The following is a 19609-nucleotide window of genomic DNA, read 5'->3' as shown; positions in this document are numbered from 1 at the left end:
TTCTCAGTATTTGCTTGTCTGTAAAGTATTTTATTTCTCCTTCACTTATGAAGCTTAGTTTGGCTGGATATGAAATTCTGGGTTGAAAATTCTTTCCTTTAAGAATGTTGAATATTGGCCCCCACTCTCTTCTGGCTTGTAGGGTTTCTGCCAAGAGATCCACTGTTAGTCTGATGGGCTTCCCTTTGAGGGTAACCCGACCTTTCTCTCTGGCTGCCCTTAACATTTTTTCCTTCATTTCAACTTTGGTGAATCTGACAATTATGTGTCTTGGAGTTGCTCTTCTCGAGGAGTATCTTTGTGGTGTTCTCTGTATTTCCTGAATCTGAACGTTGGCCTGCCTTGCTAGATTGGGGAAATTCTCCTGGATAATATCCTGCAGAGTGTTTTCCAACTTGGTTCCATTCTCCCCATCACTTTCCGGTACACCAGTCAGATGTAGATTTGGTCTTTTCACATAGTCCCATATTTCTTGGAGGCTTTGCTCATTTCTTTTTATTGTTTTTTTCTCTAAACTTCCCTTCTCGCTTCATTTCATTCATTTCGTCTTCCGTTGCTGATACCCTTTCTTCCAGTTGATCACATTGGCTCCTGAGGCTTCTGCATTCTTCACGTAGTTCTCGAGCCTTGGTTTTCAGCTCCATCAGCTTCTTTAAGCACTTCTCTGTATTGGTTATTCTAGTTATACATTCTTCTAAATTTTTTTCAAAGTTTTCAACTTCTTTGCCTTTGGTTTGAATGTCCTCCCATAGCTCAGAGTAATTTGATCATCTGAAGCCTTTTTCTCTCAGCTCGTCAAAGTCATTCTCCATCCAGCTTTGTTCCGTTGCTGGTGAGGAACTGCGTTCCTTTGGAGGAGGAGAGGCGCTCTGCTTTTTAGTTTCCAGTTTTTCTGTTCTGTTTTTTCCCCATCTTTGTGGTTTTATCTACTTTTGGTCTTTGATGATGGTGATGTACAGATGGGTTTTTGGTGTGGATGTCCTTTCTGTTTGTTAGTTTTCCTTCTAACAGAGAGTACCCTCAGCTGCAGGTCTGTTGGAGTACGCTGCCGTGTGAGGTGTCAGTGTGCCCCTGCTGGGGGGTGCCTCCCAGTTAGGCTGCTCGGGGGTCAGGGTTCAGGGACCCACTTGAGGAGGCAGTCTGCCCGTTCTCAGATCTCCAGCTGCGTGCTGGGAGAAACACTGCTCTCTTCAAAGCTGTCAGACAGGGACATTTAAGTCTTCAGAGGTTACTGCTGTCTTTTTGTTTGTCTGTGCCCTGCCCCCAGAGGTGGAGCCTACAGAGGCAGGCAGGCCTCCTTGAGCTGTGGTGGGCTCCACCCAGTTTGAGCTTCCCAGCTGCTTTGTTTACCTAATCAAGCCTGGGCAATGGCGGGCGCCCCTCCCCTAGCCTCCCTGCCGCCTTGCAGTTTGATCTCAGACTGCTGTGCTAGCAATCAGCGGGACTCCGTGGGCATAGGAGCCTCCGAGCCATGTGTGGGATATAATCTCGTGGTGCGCCGTTTTTTAAGCCCGTCGGAAAAGCGCAGTATTCAGGTGGGAGTGACCCGATTTTCCAGGTGCCGTCAGTCACTCCTTTTTTGACTCAGAAAGGGAACTCCCTGACCCCTTGCGCTTCCCAAGTGAGGTAATGCCTCGCCCTGCTTCGGCTCGCGCATGGTGTGTGCACCCACTGACCTGCACCCACTGTCTGGCACTCCCTAGTGAGATGAGCCCAGTACCTCAGATGGAAATGCAGAAATCACCCATCTTCTGCGTTGCTCACACTTGGAGCTGCAGACCGGAGCTGTTCCTATTCGGCCATCTTGGCTCCTCCAACGGGTAAACCATTTTCTTGTTCTTAGTCATCTTTTTTAAATGTGTGTATGGTTCACATTTATCTTAATATTGAATATTAGAAGTGTTTTTATCTTTATTTAAAATTAGTTATATTTTTGTAACCAGAAATATGCCCTAGTAACTTAATTCTTGTTTATATAATTAGCCTGTGGTAAAATCAGCTTCTTCTTTCATTGTTTTGCTTAAAAATTGCAGATTCTAAGAACATATGAGTGACGTTAAGTGAGGACTCACTGTACCTTAGTCACCTCAAATCCATTTTAGAAGTAGGTAGAAATAAATTTTGAGTAAACTAAATAACCTCACATTTTTTCAGAACATTCTGCAGAAGTTCAAAATTGTATTTTGCATGACTAAAAGCCAACCTGTTTTTCTGTTAGAAGATAAGTGCTAACATTTTTATCACAATCCTTGACCCCAACTGAATTAAAATGGAATTGGGAGCAAGGTACATATTACCCAGCTAGAAATTTTTCCTTGAGTCTTGTAGTGTTGTACTACTTACCGCAGTCTTGGAAACAAGTTGAAATATTTACCAGCCCATAATTGTTAGTACCCTGTCTTCCCCAAAGGAGTAGACACACAGTAGATGAAATAAAACCCATATTCCTTTCTACTCAGTCTAGCACAAAATGTACCGGTATTTGAATGAGGAATAATAATCAAGGATTTCTTCACTCAACCATGTTGTAAATTATAAACAGAACCAATTATCAAATAAAATAACAGGCCACATGGGTTTAGAGGGGTATTTTGCCAATACAAGGCTAGTATTTATTTTTAAATCCCAAAAATACCTTATATTCTATTGTTAATCCTTCTAAACCCTTTCAGTGATTTTAAAATGGTATCTATTTGTTTGTTGCTTATGAGCAGTACAGGATAAATCATAGCAAGATGTTATTAATCAAAACAACTAATGAGTATTGAAACGGAATAAAAGTTAAACTTAGTTGGTAGTAATGATCAGTCCTAGTAAGCTGAAACTCTGGGATGTTACCTCTTGAATGTTACCCAGGATGATTTGGTTGGAGAACTAAAACCAAATGCAGGTGTTTGGGCTCCCAAGCCAGTGTTCTTACCCCTTTACCACATATAATATGTGATGGCAAAACCTCAGAAACATATGCATTGCTGAACATTTCAATTTCTTTCTTTTTTTTTTTTTTTTGAGACGGAGTCTCGCTGTGTCGCCCAGGCTGGAGTGCAGTGGTGCCAACCCGGCTCACTGCAAGCTCCTCCTCCCGGGTTCACGCCATTCTCCTGTCTCAGCCTCTTAAGTAGCTAGGACTACAGGCACCCGCCACCATGCCTGGCTAATTTTTTGTATTTTTAGTAGAGACGGAGTTTCACCGTGTTAGCCAGGATGGTCTCGATCTCCTGACCTCGTGATCCACCTGCCTCGGCCTCCCAAAGTGCTGGGATTATAGGTGTGAGCCACCGCGCCTGGCCCAATTTCAACTTCTCTAAAGGTCTAACTTGACTCATCTAGAAAACGTTTAGAAATGAAATTCTAGGGTTGGGCGCTGTGGCTTACACCTGTAATCCCTGTACCTTGGGAGGCTGAGGTGGATGGATCACCTGAGGTCAGGAGTTCGAGACCAGCCTGGCCAACATGGCAAAACCCCATCTCTACTAAAAATACAAAAATTAGCCAGGCATGGTGGTGGATGCCTGTAATCCCAGCTACTCGGGAGGCTGAGGCAGGAGAATCACTTGAACCTAGGAGGCAGAGGTTGTAGTGAGCCAAGACCAAGCCACTGCACTCCAGCCTGGACAACAGAGTGAGATTCTGTCAAAAGAAAGAAAGAAAGAGAGAGAGGGAGAGAGGAGAGAGAGAGAGAGAGAGAGAGGGAATTCTGAGGGCATTGGATACTCTATCCTAAACACCAAGAGTCAAAATACAACTGAATCAAATTATTCCTAACAAATAACTCACAGCAATTCAGTACTTTCAGTAGCTCCAAAGTTCATAACTGACATTAATTTGCAATCCTACACAATATCCTGTTGAGGTAACGTATGCATTATTCACTTTACAGCACTAATGAGGCATCCAGCTATACTGTACATTTTGTGTGCTTGTTATCTGGTGCCCTAGCTACTAAAACTCAGAAATATTCTCCAAGTTCATTAATTTCTAGGACAATAATGAGACTGTGAGAGCACAATCTCAAATCTGGTTTTCACTATATTCTGTTGCCACAGTGCTTGTCCACCACTGACTTTAGGGTTGCAATCATGTCAAGCTCATTGCCTGCAAAGCTAGTCAGTCAAGATACCTCTCCTTCTTCTACTGTATGCCATCACATACAGGTGCTGGGTACACTGTGTAGGATCGTCTAGGAGGGAACCAGGTAAACCAATCCCTATCTGCCTGAAGCTTCCCAGGGAGCCCTGCCTTCATCATTGGTCAAACTTTTCTTGGTACTAACTTATGGATAAAAGAGATAATAAAGAGGAAAACATGTTTTTATGACTTATTGTCTCCAATCTTGACCACAAAACATCCAACCAAGATTTCCAAACAACCACCTAATAGGTGTCTTAGCCTGTGCAATATACCAAGAAGCAAGTAGTGCCTTTGGGTGGCTTACAGTCTGGTGACCTTCCTTCTACCAGAAGTTTACTTAGGGTTAGATATTGAAAAATAACAACGACCGGGAGCAGTGGCTCACGCCTGTAATCCCAGCACTTTGGGAGGCTGAGGCGGTTGGATCACGAGGTCAAGAGATGGAGACGATCCTGGCCAACATGGTGAAACCCCGGCTCTACTAAAAATACAAAAATTAGCTGGTCATAGTGAGCACACCTGTAGTCCCAGGTACTCGGGAGGCTGAGGCAGGAGAATCGCTTGAACCCGGGAGGCGGAGGTTGCAGTGACCTGAGATTGCGCCACTGCACTCCAGCCTGGCGACAGAGCAAGACTCCATCTCAATAATAATAATAACAACAATAATAATAATAATAATAACAAGGCAGCTGGCTTGAATTCACAATAGGAGGTCATAATTGTTGAGTGTTTACTGTGTCCTAGAGAGTTTAAATGGATTATTTTATTTCCACAATCCCATATTGGCTTCATTTTATAAATGGGGAAACTGAGATACTGAGAGTTGAAATCACTTACGTAAGTGGCAGAGTCAGGATTCAAACCCAGGCTTGTCTGCTGCCAAAGTCCATGCTCTGATCCACTGCTGCTGTGGTCACAATAACAAAGAACAGAAATTAGAAGAGAGATACACCCACCCCCACTTCCAGCTGCCTTTACCAAAATCAGACTGGTTCCTATTTAGCTAAAGCCAACTAAGAGAGGAACGATAATAGAAGTCAGGTTGAGTCTTGCCATCTTAAATAATACAAATACGATTAATGCTAGAAACTTGTTTAGGCTAAACAAGAGAATCCAGGTGAAGGATGTGATAACACACTACCATGAAAGCTAAACGAGATGGGAGAAGAGCTGTTGCCTGAAACAATATTTATAAACCTGCCAAATATTCTAAATGGGGCACTGGATCTCTGTCTGTTGGCTCTACATTTGTAAGTAAAAGCCAAAGGACTTTTAAATCAATGTCACCTTTTCCTAAGCCTTGAATCACTAAACAATTTATTAAGTGCATATTGCAGTTTACACAGTGGTTAAGAGCCCTGGCTTTAAATTCCAATTCTGCCACTTTCTAACTATGTGGCCTGAGGCAACTTAGTGAACCACTCTGAACCTCAGTTTTCTCGTATAGAATGGGTATTCAATTCTATATCACCAGATTGCTGTGGGGATTTAATAAAATTATTATCATGTTTTTCTGTTTTGTTTTGTTTTGTTTGAGATTGAGTCCCACTCTGTCTCCCAGCCTGGAGTGCAGTGGCACGATCTTGGCTCACTGCAACCTCTGCCTCCCAGGTTCAAGCAATTCTCCTGCCTCATCCTCTCAAGTAGCTGGAATTACAGGCACCTGCCACCACACCTAGCTAATTTTTGTATTTTCAGTAGAGATGAGGTTTCACCATGTTGGCCAGCTGGTCTCAAACTCCTAACCTCAAGTGATCCACCTGCCTTGGCCTCTCAAAGTGCTGGGATTACAGATGTGAGCCACTGCACCTGGCCAATGAAATTATTTATATAAAGCATTTGATAGTGTACCTGACACATAATCTGCACTCAGTAAATGTATCTATTGTTATCAGCCATTGCATGTCCATGTACAGAACGTAATAGAAGGGTGCAAAGGAATTCCAAGAGGTGTTCCTTTTCGTCAAGTAACATTTAATCCATTTGAGAAGATGAGATGAACAGGCAAATCAGTTATGAATAAGACAACCTACAAGGAAGGGCCAAGCCATGTTCGTGCTGTGGACCAGAGCTTCTCAAACCTTAAAGGGCACACCAGTCCTCTGGGAGTCTGGTTAAAAGGCAGTTTTTGATTCATTGAGTCTGAGGCAGGTGCCTGAGACTCTACATTTCTAACAAGCTTCCATGCGAAGTTTTACGTTACTGGTTTATGGATCACATTTTGCTTAGTGGGGCTACTGATGTTGAGGGTGAAAGAGGGCTGCCCAATAAGAGCTAGGACTGTCAGGGAAGCTTCATGAGAGAGATAAAACCGAGCTGGGGCTTGAAGGATACATGGGACATGGACATCTCAGGAAAAAATAGGTGACTTTGTAGGCACAGGAATGCCATTAGAAGGCAGAAGGCAGGAAAGGCATGCGGGGCTGTGAGGAAACATTCAATTGGTAGATGAAGTCTCTAGTCTGGTCCCGCTCTGTGGGGTTAGAGCAGCAGTACCTTTCATCACAGACAGTAGCTCTCAACCCTCTCTGGGCACCAGGACCACCAAAGCAGCTTAAAAAAATACAGATGTCTAAACTCCATTCCCAGAAATTCTGATGAAGCTGATATGATTTAATCGAACGACAGGCATTCGTGCTCCAATTATGGAGGAAAAAAAAATCACATGTAAACAGTAAGTAACCATGCATCTTGAAAATCAGATGTGCTGCTACCTTCACAAGCACCATCAATATCCCAGAATCACTTAACTGAGTAATTGATGAGACCCCAAAAGCAATAGAGAAATTGAGGCAAAGTGTATCTTCCACTCTACCCTTGTCTGCATTAGTACAGCAGAAATAGCTACTTAACTTTGGGAAGATTTACTAATGCCAAAGTTGTATTCTTTTTTATTTCTAATCATCTATGCCTCTGCAAGTAATGGTAAATTTATTGTTTGATATATTCTTTCGGTGTCTTTCAGAAATTCATACTACACCGTTCAATACTAATCTCTTTCTTTCCTCAAACATGTAAGTCTTATAACATAAGTTTTATTCTTTTCACTTTGCTAGTCTGGAAAGACATCAATCCCTTTCCACAATTTCTCAGAAATATTGGCTGTGGTCTCTGAAAATGTTAGAAAATTTCAGGGATTAGGTCACCAGATCCTGCTAATTTAAATGCCTTGTTTTCCAGATATTCTGTAAGAAGTGTGTTCCTTCTTCTTACAGAATAACTGGAAAAAAATAAGGTATTTAAATCAACATGATTTAATGATTTGTCATTCCTTCAAAAGCAAATCAGTCCCCAGTCAATAATTCATCTCTGATCTTTCTGTAGAGGATAAAAAAGATATTAAGTGTGTCTATCTTTAAATCACCTTCTATAATTAGGCTATAAATAGGCTTCCCTTCCTCAATGGCAGGGATAAAAATTTTCTTTTCATTGTTCTCTTCTATGTAACAGTCTAAATAACTTTGAGTCTCTGATGTCTCTTACCGAATAATCCCTATTATTCAGGAGTGCTGGAGCATGCCTAAAATGACACCACTTTCTTGACCCATGAAAGATATTGAATATATATTTCCCAATACACTTTTTCTTTTTTTCTTTCTTTCTTTCTTTTTTTTTTTTTTTTTTTTTTTTTTTTAGATGGAGTCTCGCTCTGTCACCCAAGCTGGAGGGCAGTGGCATGATCTCGGCTCACTGCAACCTCTGCCTCCCAGGTTCAATCAATTCTCCTGCCTTGGCCTCCTGAGCAAATGGGACTACAGGCACGCCCCACCATGCGCAGCTAATTTTTGTAATTTTTAGTAGAGATGGGGCTTCACCATGTTGGCCAGGCTGGTCTCAAACTCCTGACCTCAGGTGATCCACCCGTCTCGGCCTCCCAAAGGGATTACAGGTGTGAGCCACCATGCCTGGGTGTATTTCCCAATACACTTTTAAAATAATATTCCTCCAAAGTTTTTTTGGTTTTCTAATAGGAATGAAACAACAGGGAAACCATGGAGGGGGGGAAGAGAGAGAGAGAGAAAGAGAGAGAAAGAGAGAGAGGGAGGTAGGAGGAGAGAGAGAGAGAGGCAGAAGGGTAGGTTGATGGAGAAAAAAGAAGAAAGGCACAAGCAGAGAGAAAGAAGAAGAGAAAAAAAGAAGAAAAGAAAAGAGAAAGATTTTTTTAAAAAAACATCATTAATTGAAAAGCAAGGATTAGGAGAAAAATTTAGGGGAAAAACATTTCAGCAGAAAAATAAATGCAGACTGGCAAATCATTAGTAAATTCTTGCTGGAGATATTCATTTGCCTTTCTGACTTTAAACAAGGATAATAGCTCTCACCTCTTTAAGTTTCTAATAAAAAAATGAATGAGTCCATAGGACACTGTAATACTGGAAAATGTATTATAAAAGCCATTAAACAGAGGATCCAGATTCTAAATGTGGCTCCTTGTGTACAAAAAGCTCTTCCATGAGGAAATAAAATGTGGTACCTCCTCAATCAACATTGACACAAAAATATAAGGACTTACATTTGGAGACAGACATTAACACATTGTTTTATGTGCACAAAACTTTAGAAGATTTGTAAACCCTTCACACCATTGATTTTTCTCTATTTCAAAGGAGAAAAAGTAGAAGACAAAGAATCCCTTTAAAAGGAATAGCAGTAGGTAAGACTAATGGAGTGCTTACCGTGTGCCAGACACATTTGACCATCACGATGGCCTAATGATGCTGGCACAATTTTAATTTTAGATTAAAGGCTTAGTAGACACATGGAGCAACTTGACCAAAATCAAGTATTTTGCTAGTTGTAGAACCACAATTTGATCTCAGACTGCCTGACTCCAGAGCCCATAATCCTAACCAATTTGTTAAATAAAATAAAAACCAATTTATTAAATAAATAAAAATTTGTTAGAAGACTTGTGACAAGCGTCACAAGTCTTATATTTCAAATACCCTAATGCATGATGCTTATTTCTTTATATTTCTTTCAAGAAGAAAACACAAATAAAATCCATCCAAATGAGTCTTCACTTGGAGAAGCACTAATCAATGACAAAGAAGAACCTTTGTTCCTGTGAATTTCAAATGCATCCACATCAAAACTAATAGTCAAAACAAAAACCCAAGGTCAGTATGTTTGAAGTTCACCTTTCCATTAGTTAAAGACTGAAATGTCCTTTAAGATGAATTTAGAATTCCTAGAACTGCCTGACCTTTAATATTCATGTCATAACACAAGTATACTTTGGTGTCATTATCATATTATTATTGGTATATTTCCGTTATTCATCCTTCTCCATTCATTAATCAGGCAAACATCCTGTAAACAGCTAAATTTATACAGATATATAAATAGGATGGAGTTCATTGGTTACTCACTGAAATATCCAGAGATCCACAGGGAAAACATTATGTAACAAAAACTGTGGCTTGGGGAACAACCTCTCACAGGCGCTATGATTTTATCTCAAATAATTTTTTTTCTTATGTATACCATGACAATTAAGAGCTTGGAAAAAAAGATTAAGCATTCAAAAGGGCAGTGCATTGCTTCATGATATTCAACAATCCAGAACTTTTGAGATGAAATAGGAAAAGTAAGAGGTTATCCAATAGTAATAACATAGTGTTTGCTTTGTTGTATTTTTTAGTGTTTGCTATGTGTTAAATCCTTTACGTGAATTATATCTTGGTTTGACTTCCTCAGAAACAGACTCTAACAAAGATTCAAGGGCAAGTTGTTAATTTGCAAGTTGTAGTGAAAACTAGAAAAGAGGTCGAGAGATGAGACAGGGAAGGGAAGGAAGCCAAGAACGAGTGTGTGCATTATGAAGCCAGTTATCACTCCAGGAAACTGAAGCTTAATCCCACATAAAACATGGGTATTTATCTACCAATTCCCTTCGGTCATGATTTGGGAGATGCTCCTTGGGCATTCATTCCCTAGCACCTCAAAGGTGCAGCCTTCAACAGCTTTGAATAAAGCCTGACAAAGAGATATAGACAGGGATTAGTGGGAGTTGATCTGCAGACATGAAATAGGCAGACTCAATGGCTTTAGGTGGTACATCTACAGCATCTAAACCAGATGATCCAATTTAACTTCTCTATTAATATCCCCGTTCAAAGGATGAGAACATTGAGGCCCAGAAACATTGAGTAACTTACCCATGACCACACAGCAAGTATGGGGACAGAGCTTGCTTCAAAGAAGGCAGCCTGACTCCAGGGCCTGCAATCTTAGATAGCTCTCTGTACAGTTTCCCAAAAGTTACCATTTAAAAGGTAACTCCACCAGCTTCCCGAGGAAAAGATATGTCTATCCTGTTTTCACCAGCAAAGAAAATCTGATAGAGGTTTATTTTCAACACTTTTCATTGTGAAACTACTGTTTTTAAAAAATACTTCTAGCATGATTTTCCGCATTTACAAAACACTGAATAAATGTTGAAGGAATGAATGGCTCTATAAAGTTATCCATAAATACATGTGTACATAATCCCTATTTCCAAAGGATCCTACCAGCTTCCAGTTTGAAATTAGGTCACAAAAATTCCATCACTTAGCCATATTTTCCTGACCTTTCTCTCCATGTTCAGAACCACAGCTTTCTACAAAGAACCCCTAAAAATTACTGGAAGGCTCTAAGAAATTTCTTCCATGAACTGCCAAGCTATTCCAATCACAGACTGTGTGACACCCACTATTTTTCCTTCTCTTCATCTTTTCTCTGCTGAATACTCCACATCCATCAGGTGCCATTGCTTCTTCCAGGCATTTCCAATGTTTTCAACAGGTACCACCACTAATGTGTTGCAGCCCCACAGCACCAAGCTGCAAGGCATTGATATGGAAGCACAGGAGGGCAGACACAGTATTGCCCTGTTTCCCAATGCATTGTATGAAGTAGTTAGTGAAAAAAATTATCTGCATATTTACTCTGTTTTCTCTTTCCACAAGAGTCTAGAGTACTGGGCCTGCAGGCAAGATACCAAGCAGGCCCTAGGATGACTACGGATCTGTTCCTTGTCCAGCCTCGGACTGCTTGACTCTTAAGATGAGTCCTCTCCCTGAGGCCTTTCTGTCCTTTCAAATTTTGGGGCACTCAGCCACCAGCCAGCCAGCTCACCCTTGTTTAGCCCCAGTGTTATAGTAATGTTCAAGCTGGGTCCCCTAAAATCTCCATTTATACTTGGTTGAATGTATAGAATTAATATTTTATATATGATATATATATGCAAATTATATGTAAGATTAGGAATGAAACCTACTAATGTTGTTGCTGCCTGATATTTTCCTCAGTCAGTCTCTGATCTTCTAACTTGCCATTCACTGTGTCTACAATGTACTCAGAATATGTGCAAAACTAAGAATGAAAATTTTTAAGTTTAAAAAAAATCTGTCTTCAAAATTTGCCTAAAATCCATATTCTAGGAGCTGGAAAACCCACAAAATGTACTTTCTTGACCTAATAATCTGACACCAGAACATTCTAATGAAAGACACAAAGAGGGATAACGCCTTAGCCCAAAGGAAGGACTCTCTTATGATGCTGTACCAAGACTTGAGGCAAATGGAGGTGGGGGTTGTGGGGGGACATTTTGAGCAGAACTTTACCTAACATTTCTCAAATCTTATTGTGTTGCTAACCTCCAACTACAAAGTAAAGTTTAGCATGAATGGAGAGTCCTAATTTAAATGTTGATCAAGTCAAATGGCAATGAACTCTTTTGAGAAATGATCTTTAAGTGCCAAAAATCAAAGAATATTCACAGAAAGTTCTAGGTTTCAGAAAGATTAGTCTCCAATAAATTATGTATAGATAGGTGACTACAAATACAAGTATAATTGCATTTAATTTTTCATCCATCTTTGGGGAAAAATAAATAAAAATAATTAACTGAAATACAAATTCTATTCTTAGAATAACAGTTAGATTCCTATAATATCAGTTACATTCCTATAATATAGCTACTCAAGAGGCTGAGACATGAGAATCGCTTGAGCCTGAAAAGCAGAGGCTGCTGTGAGCTGAGACCATGCCACCGCACTCCAGCCTGGGTGACAGAGTGAGACTCTGCTAAAAAAAAAAAACAAGGTGTAATCCAGTGCCTATAAGACAGATATATAGTTAAGACAATCGAAATTCTAAAAAAAAGAAATCTCTGAAACCATTAGGTATCGAATGATCACTATTGGACAGACAACAATTGTGATGAAATGAATGATCACTGCCTGTGCATGCACATTGAACCTTATGGTTTAGAAGAAAGTCCTGGGGGCACCATGGAGCAGTCTTTTATGAAATACTGGATCACAGACACTCTTGTGGAACAAGAGGGAAACACAGACTTTCACAACTCTAAATTGAAAAGGGATTCCACATAGTATGACCATGAATGTGGAGAAATTTTAGGTTTACCTTAGCCCATTTATTTTACTCATATCGTCCTTCTCATGTATGAAAAAGTTAATTTATATAATTAAAAAACCTATGTTTAAGTAAGTCTAAAAGCACTCTTTTAATGTTTAAATTAAAAATTTAAGTGATAAGTCATCATATCATAGTTCAGTTGGTGTTTTTTTTCCTTTCCTAATGATACGTAAAACAGTAGTGTGTTTTACAATCAATACTATTTTGTTCATTTTTTTCTTTCAGTGAATGGAAGTTCTTTTTTCATTTGTATAAATTTAAGGGGTACCAGTGCAATTTTGTTACTTGGACATATTGCATAGTGGTGAAGTCTGGGCTTTGAGTGTATCCATCACTCTAATAATGTACATTATACCCATTAAGTAATTTCTCATCACCCACTCCCCTTCCACCTCCAGCCACCATTCTGAGTCTCCAGTGTCTATCATTCCACACTCTATGTCCATGTGTAAACATTATTTAGCTCCCACTTATAAGTGAGAACATGCTGTATTTGGCTTTCTGTTTCTGAGTTGTTTCACTTAAGATAATGGCCCCCAGTTTCATCTATGTTGCTGCAAAAGGCCTAATTTTATTCTATTTTATGGCTGAGTAGCATTCCATTGTGTATCTATACCAAAGTTTCTTTTTTTAAAATTTAACTTTATTTTAGATTCAGAGGGTACATATGCATGTTTGTTATATGAATATATTGTGTACTGGTGGGGATTGGGCTTCTAGTGTACCCATTATCCAGATGGTGAACATTGTACCTGATAGGTTATTTTTCATCCCTCATCCTCTTGCCACCCACCTCCCTTTTGAAGCCCTCAGTGTGTATTATTTCCATCTTTATGTTCATGTGCATCCGTTGTCTAATTCTCACTTACAAGTGAGAACATGTGGTGTTTGGTTTTCTGTGTTAGTTCACTTAGGATAATGACCTCTAGCTCCATCCATGTTGCTGCAAAGGACATGATTTCATTGTTTTTTGTGAGTGAGTAGTATTCCATGGTGTATATTTACCACATTTTCCTTATCCAGTCAACTGTTGATGGACACTTATGTTTTATACCACATTTTCTTTATCCAATTATTCATTGATGGACATTTAAGTTGATTTCATATCTTTGCTATTGTAAATTTTAGATTTAATTAAATGCTGTACTGAACATTTTAAATAAATCATCTCATGCAATTTTATTCTTGAAATGACTCAATGCCACACAAGGTAACTGAGTCTGTTAGAAATCCTTTGGTTGCCAGACTAAACTAATGGTCCTGAGTTCATGACAGAACTCCAACTTATTGGCTTAAATAATAAAGGGAATTTAAAAGTTCATATTACTAAACAATCCAGAAGTAGTTCTGGGCTTCCAGCAAAGTTTAATCTAGAAGATAAAACAATGTAATTTAAAGATGTGGTTTCCTTCTATCATTCTGTTGTATCATCTGTAGGGTGAGCTTTATCCTCAGGTTGGTTCTCCTCACAGCAGTGAAATGGCTGTAGTCATTGTCTTTACATCTTCACCCACACTAACTGAGGTCTTATGGGATAAACTGTGGCCCTTGGAAATTTATGTGCTGAAGCCCTAACCCCCAGTACCTCAGAATGTGACTGTGTTGGACGATAGGACTTTTAAAGGGGTGATTAAGTGAAAATGAGCCATTAGGGTGGGCCTTCATCCAATCAAACTGGTGTCTTTATCAGAAGGGGAAATTTGAACACACAGTGAAACACCAGGAATGGAAAAACCATGTGAGTACACAGTGAGAAGGCAGCTACCTGCAAGGCAAGGTAAAGGGGCTTAGGAGAAACCAAACCTGCTGACACCAAGATCTTGGACTTCCAGCCTCCAGAACTGTGAAGCAAATTTCTGTTGTTTAAGTTACTCCATTTGTGGTATTTTGTTATGGCTGCCCTAGAAAACTAATACACAAGGCAAGAGAGAGACTCTGGTAGCTTCTGCAAAAGAGAGGAATTGTCTATTCTCAAGAATAACAGCAAATGTCTCCATCATATTACATTGGTTCTGATTCGTTAACAAAAAAATGGAATCCATTCATTTTCTTTTGCTAATCAAGGCCCATCCCTAGAGAGAGGTAAAGTCAACATTACTCAAACCATAATGAAAGAGTTATTTCCCATGAGTGATTTCTCAAGTGAAATTTGTACTGAGTATGGTTCCCAGAAGGAGGAGACGCAGATGCTGAGCACTGAGGCTTGGCAAGGCTGAGTAATTTTCCCAGGACCATAGGAGTCAGTAGCAGGTTGGTTTTTCAACCCAAGTTTCCTGACTCCACTGTCTAGTGTTTCCATGCCTCACACTGCCTCTGTCATCTGGAGAAGCATCCTCTTCCTCTTTCCCCCAGTGTAAGGAAGATTTCTGCATAAGGAACTGGACTTAGAATGAAACAGACTTGTGAATGAAGAAAGAAGGACTGTGTTCCCTAACTGCACCCAAACGTTTTTTAAAGCCGAATAAAATATTAGGAGAAAAAAAAAAAACTCCCCATACATCACAATTAAACTCCCCCCCTGCCCCGCCCCCGCCAAGTCACCTGCATTTTATAAAAGTTCCATACTATGCAACACGGTACAGAACATTTTAAAAATTACCCTCTGGGAAAGTAATGTTCTTGAGTAATTCTAGGATCAATACAGCATTCCCTCTGTGTTCCCCCATCCTCCTTTCTTTCCATCAACACAAGGGAGAAGAAAGGACTTTGATCAGTATATTTGAGATAGGTAAATGAATATATTCCTTTTGAGCTACAAAGCTCATAGAACCTTTTCAGAGCAACAATTTTCACATCAAATGGAACCCCTCATCCAATCTCTTTTCCGGATCACTTACCAGGAAAGTTTTGAAATTTCTGTACTGACCAAAGGATGTTACTGATGATAGCCTGGAGCTCTTGTTGACGTTAAAAGATTAAGAATTATGAAAAAGTGATTCATCCCTTTCATGCATGCTTAGATTGTCCAAAAGCTAACTCCAAATGAAACTCAGAATGAAGGGAGGGTGAGCCTCTTGTGACTCTCCGTCCTAGGGAAGGTAAGCCTTTTGTATCACTTTTGTGGGAAGTGACCACCCCGGAGACATTATGTGAGTCCCATTGTGCCACAGCTGCTTTTAGATTGCAAGTGGTGTATAACTCAATCTGTTCATCTCTAATGAATAGAAGTTTTCTTACCACTGCTCACAGAGCTTTGAAACAAGGCTGTGGTTTGCTTGGTTCTATCTTCAATAACACCAATTTGTCTTTGAACACAGCTATTAACTCTCCATCAAGCAATTGTCAGTAATGGGCATTTTTCTCGGTCTCTGCAACCTCTAACCCTCCCTCAGATCTTTTTGAGACAAGTTATGAATCATTTTACTGCTGTGGGGTGAAATAAAGCACCCATTGACCAAATGTTAGCAGCGGCATATTGGAATTGATCCACCTACAGGTGTATATGCCTGCAATGGCTCTAACGAGGGTGTTTGCTTTGTCTGTTGAAGAGTTATAAACATTTTGGGGGAGAAACATTTTGTTGTTGTGCAAAATAGGTTTTCACTCTTACACCAATACCATTGAAACATAAAGCAGCATGAAGCAGTGGCAACAGATATGGAATAGAAATACGGAAATATGATTCTGACCTGGCTCTGTACTAAACAGCTGGACTCAGGTTCTTTATAGTAATATGGGAGAATCTATTCTGGCTTTTAGTCTATTAAACAAATGTTCATTGAGTTGCTATTTCATGTCAGACATTGTGCAACGCATCCAAACTGTGAAAATACATCTAGCACTGACCTGGAAGAGTGCACTGTCTCATAGGAGCAGGTAGGTAAACAGACACCATTGATATCAAGACATAAGTGCTATGACATTGTTTAGCATAAAATAGGTGATAAACAACTTATATTATTGAGAATTCTGTCAATATATAAACAACACTTCATATATGCCATTAATGTCCTTAATTACAGCTAAATTGAGTGTGGATTTCCAAGTAGTGTAGGTTCCAGGACCTTTGGTTAAGCACATACATACTATTATTTTAGTGCTCTACAAAATGTAACTTTCTAAAGAAATTTAAATGTTTAAAAATGTATCAAAATTTATCAAAATAGAATGTTTATCAAATATAATTTAATATATCAAAATAAAATACTTAATTTTTTTTAAAAACTGGAAAATGTAGTAGATGTGATACTTAAACCATATCCGAGAGTATAAGTGGAAACTTTTCTACAGATTCATATAATTTTCAGATTGAGTCCTTTTAAAAAACCATATCATAAAATATATCAGATTTTTAATTATAATATTTTAATTGTAATACATTTTCATTGAAATCCCATGTTTTGCAAAAGATTTACCTAAAGTCAGCTATTTACTTTTAGCACAGAAATCCAAACTCTGGCATGTAATTAAATTTGCTACACCCCTCATTCTCAAATTTTCATTCTGTAGTAACTGTATTTCTCACTCAGAATAAAGTACACACACATTATTTAAATTTTAGGTAAATAATGAATATTCCAGATTTATTATGCAGGGTTTTTTTGTTACTATTAGCTTTTGAAATTTACATGCATGTCCACTGCACACTCTCAACTATCCCAAAAGAATCCCACAAATTGGTGATAAATATTTTAGCAGAAAAAAAGTTATATCTTCTCTCCTGGACTTTTGCTATTATATAAGATTTAAATTTTTTTTTTAATTGTCTAAGCTCTGGCTCAAGCCTCTCATCAGTTGCTTGGGGTGTGGGTTCTTTTTTTTTTTGAAAAGGGATCTCACTGTGTTGCCCAGGCTGGAGTGCAGTGGCACAATCTCGACTCATTGCAACCTCTGCCTCCTGGGTTTAAGCCATTCTCATGCCTCAGCCTCCCGAAGTAGCTGGGATTATAGGCATGCGCCACCACACCCAGCTAATTTTTGTATTATTAGTAGAGATGGGGCTTCGCCATGTTGGCCAGGCTGGTCTTGAACTCCTGACCTCAAGCAATCTGCCCAACTCGGCCTCCCAAACTGCTGGGATTCCAGGCATGAGCCACTGCGCCCAGCTAGGGTGTGGCTTCTTATCTCAAGATAAATTTCTTTTTGAGCTGAATATTCTGTCAGGTGGTAAAAGAAGAATTGCTTTAAAACAGTTTGATGCATTTTAGTTATTCAGTTTAAACATTTGGTGTCATTGTCTTCAAGCTAAAAAAATTTATAAACACATTCTATCAAAATCTTCAAATACAAATTGGCCACATTTCTTTCTTTTTTTGTCTTTTTGCCACATGTATCTTCATTACTTGTTTGGAAGACACCTTTTTAAAAAGACTGGTTTTAAGACTATACGTTTGAGACACTCTAAGCTAGCTTTTTCTTTTCAAATAATAAAGCTTTTTTTGAAAATCTGCAAACCAGTACTAGTTAAAACAGCTGCTTACATTTTAGCATCTACTCAATGTCTCTTGCTAAATTAAGATTCTTTGTTTGAAAGAGAAATAATTATTCTATCTTTGGGCTTTCTGTAATCTAAGTTTACTGTGAAAAAAGAGAATTACTCCATTTTGGTCTGTGATTCAATTGCTCAAAAGTTAAGGATTGGAAAGTGAAGGAGAGAATTTCAGCAAATGGACTTTCTCTGGGAAGATATCTTTGGCCCATTTACCATAGGTAGGCAACCACCACTGGCCATTATTTCTAAAGTAGCCCTGCTCAGGGCTCAGAGACTGCAGTGGTAAAGCTCTGAGAGCTTACTCTGTCACTGAGGCAATCTGATCGAAGACCCTCTGCCACCTCAGAGGAGAGAAATCCAGCGCTCATGCGACCTTGGGACAGGGATAATTTTAAGTATGGAAGTAAAATATGGAATTTTCTGAGGTTTGTTTGAGCGTTCACTTTCCCATTTGCCAGGGATTATTTTGTGTGTTTATTTTTACCATAGTTACATGTCCATGACTGTGGTCCTATGGAGGAGCTGGGGCACGTACCTCCTCTAAAGGGTAATGATGGGTTTTTTTTTGTTTTTTTTTTTTCTGAATACTTGAGTTTTCATGGTCCTTAATGAGTATGGGTTACAACTTCCCTTGAATGTCTCTTGATCCTCATAACAACCTTCTGGGTTATGCTGTTTGTATTCCCATTTTACAGATGAGGCAACTGAGGCACATGGTGTTAATTATTAGTAATGATTAGTTATTAATAACTTTCCCATGGCCTCACAAATGACGGTGATAGGTTAGCAAATCTAGACTGTCAAACTCCAGACCCTGTGCACTTAAAAACTAAGGGTAATTCTACACATAGAGTGGACCATTCTTCTCTCATCCCAGAATATTCAGAATATCAACCCTCTTCCCAGTACAGGCCAGAATAGCCAAAGCAGAAAACTGAGGACTCTTCTCAGGAAAACCTGAACTCTCCTAGATAAAAGTCCCTTATAAATGGCAAATTGAGGAATAATCCTATAACCAGTTAGCTCTTCCCAAGTGCACAGAACTGCGAGTCAGGTTTGTAACTCTGACACTTAAATATACACAGATAACCAAAGATCACTGATTTTTTAAGGAAATACACCAATGTGAAAGATAAAGCCCAGAAAAAGCAAAGCTAACATCTTAAGTTGAAGAAAACTTCAGAAATATAATTCATCTTCTTAGAGTGATAACAGAAGACATTTCATTCATAAAGTCAAAACAAAGTGCTATGAAAAAGGAACTATCACACCAAACAATATAAAAAAATATGGACAACACAATAGAAGAGAAGGCAAAGACTATAAATCAGCAAACAAAAAAAGAGAAAAATATAAATGGCAAACATCGCCATTAGTGAGAGAAAAGAGAATTAAAACCACTCTGCAATACAACTTCACAATCATTAAGTTGGAGAAAATTAAAAGTTGATGCAGCATGACGGAAGTTCTGGTAGTGGGAGGGTAAATGTTTCAATTATCTTTTGAAATCAATACCAAGTTAGAGATGAGCACATCGTATGACTTGCAATATTACTTTTAAGTATGAACCCTAAAACATAGTAGAACTATAGTAACAAAATGAAGGAAAGTGAACTGGGT

At 39.1% G+C, this 19609-nt stretch overlaps 1 long non-coding RNA gene across 1 annotated transcript in view; it reads left to right on the top strand.

The window, feature by feature from the left end:
• Positions 1-1375: 1375 nt before the first annotated feature.
• LOC112208405 (uncharacterized) overlaps positions 1376-19609 on the top strand; it is a 51748-nt gene continuing 33514 nt past the window's right edge. The window contains exon 1 of the long non-coding RNA XR_002942884.3: positions 1376-1820. This is a non-coding gene — a long non-coding RNA (uncharacterized LOC112208405). The remainder of the gene's footprint in view (positions 1821-19609) is intronic.

This window comes from Pan troglodytes, chromosome 13 (genome assembly GCF_028858775.2).
Source record: "Pan troglodytes isolate AG18354 chromosome 13, NHGRI_mPanTro3-v2.0_pri, whole genome shotgun sequence".
Taxonomy (NCBI): domain Eukaryota; kingdom Metazoa; phylum Chordata; class Mammalia; order Primates; family Hominidae; genus Pan; species Pan troglodytes.
This window is presented reverse-complemented; position numbering and strand designations above follow the sequence as displayed.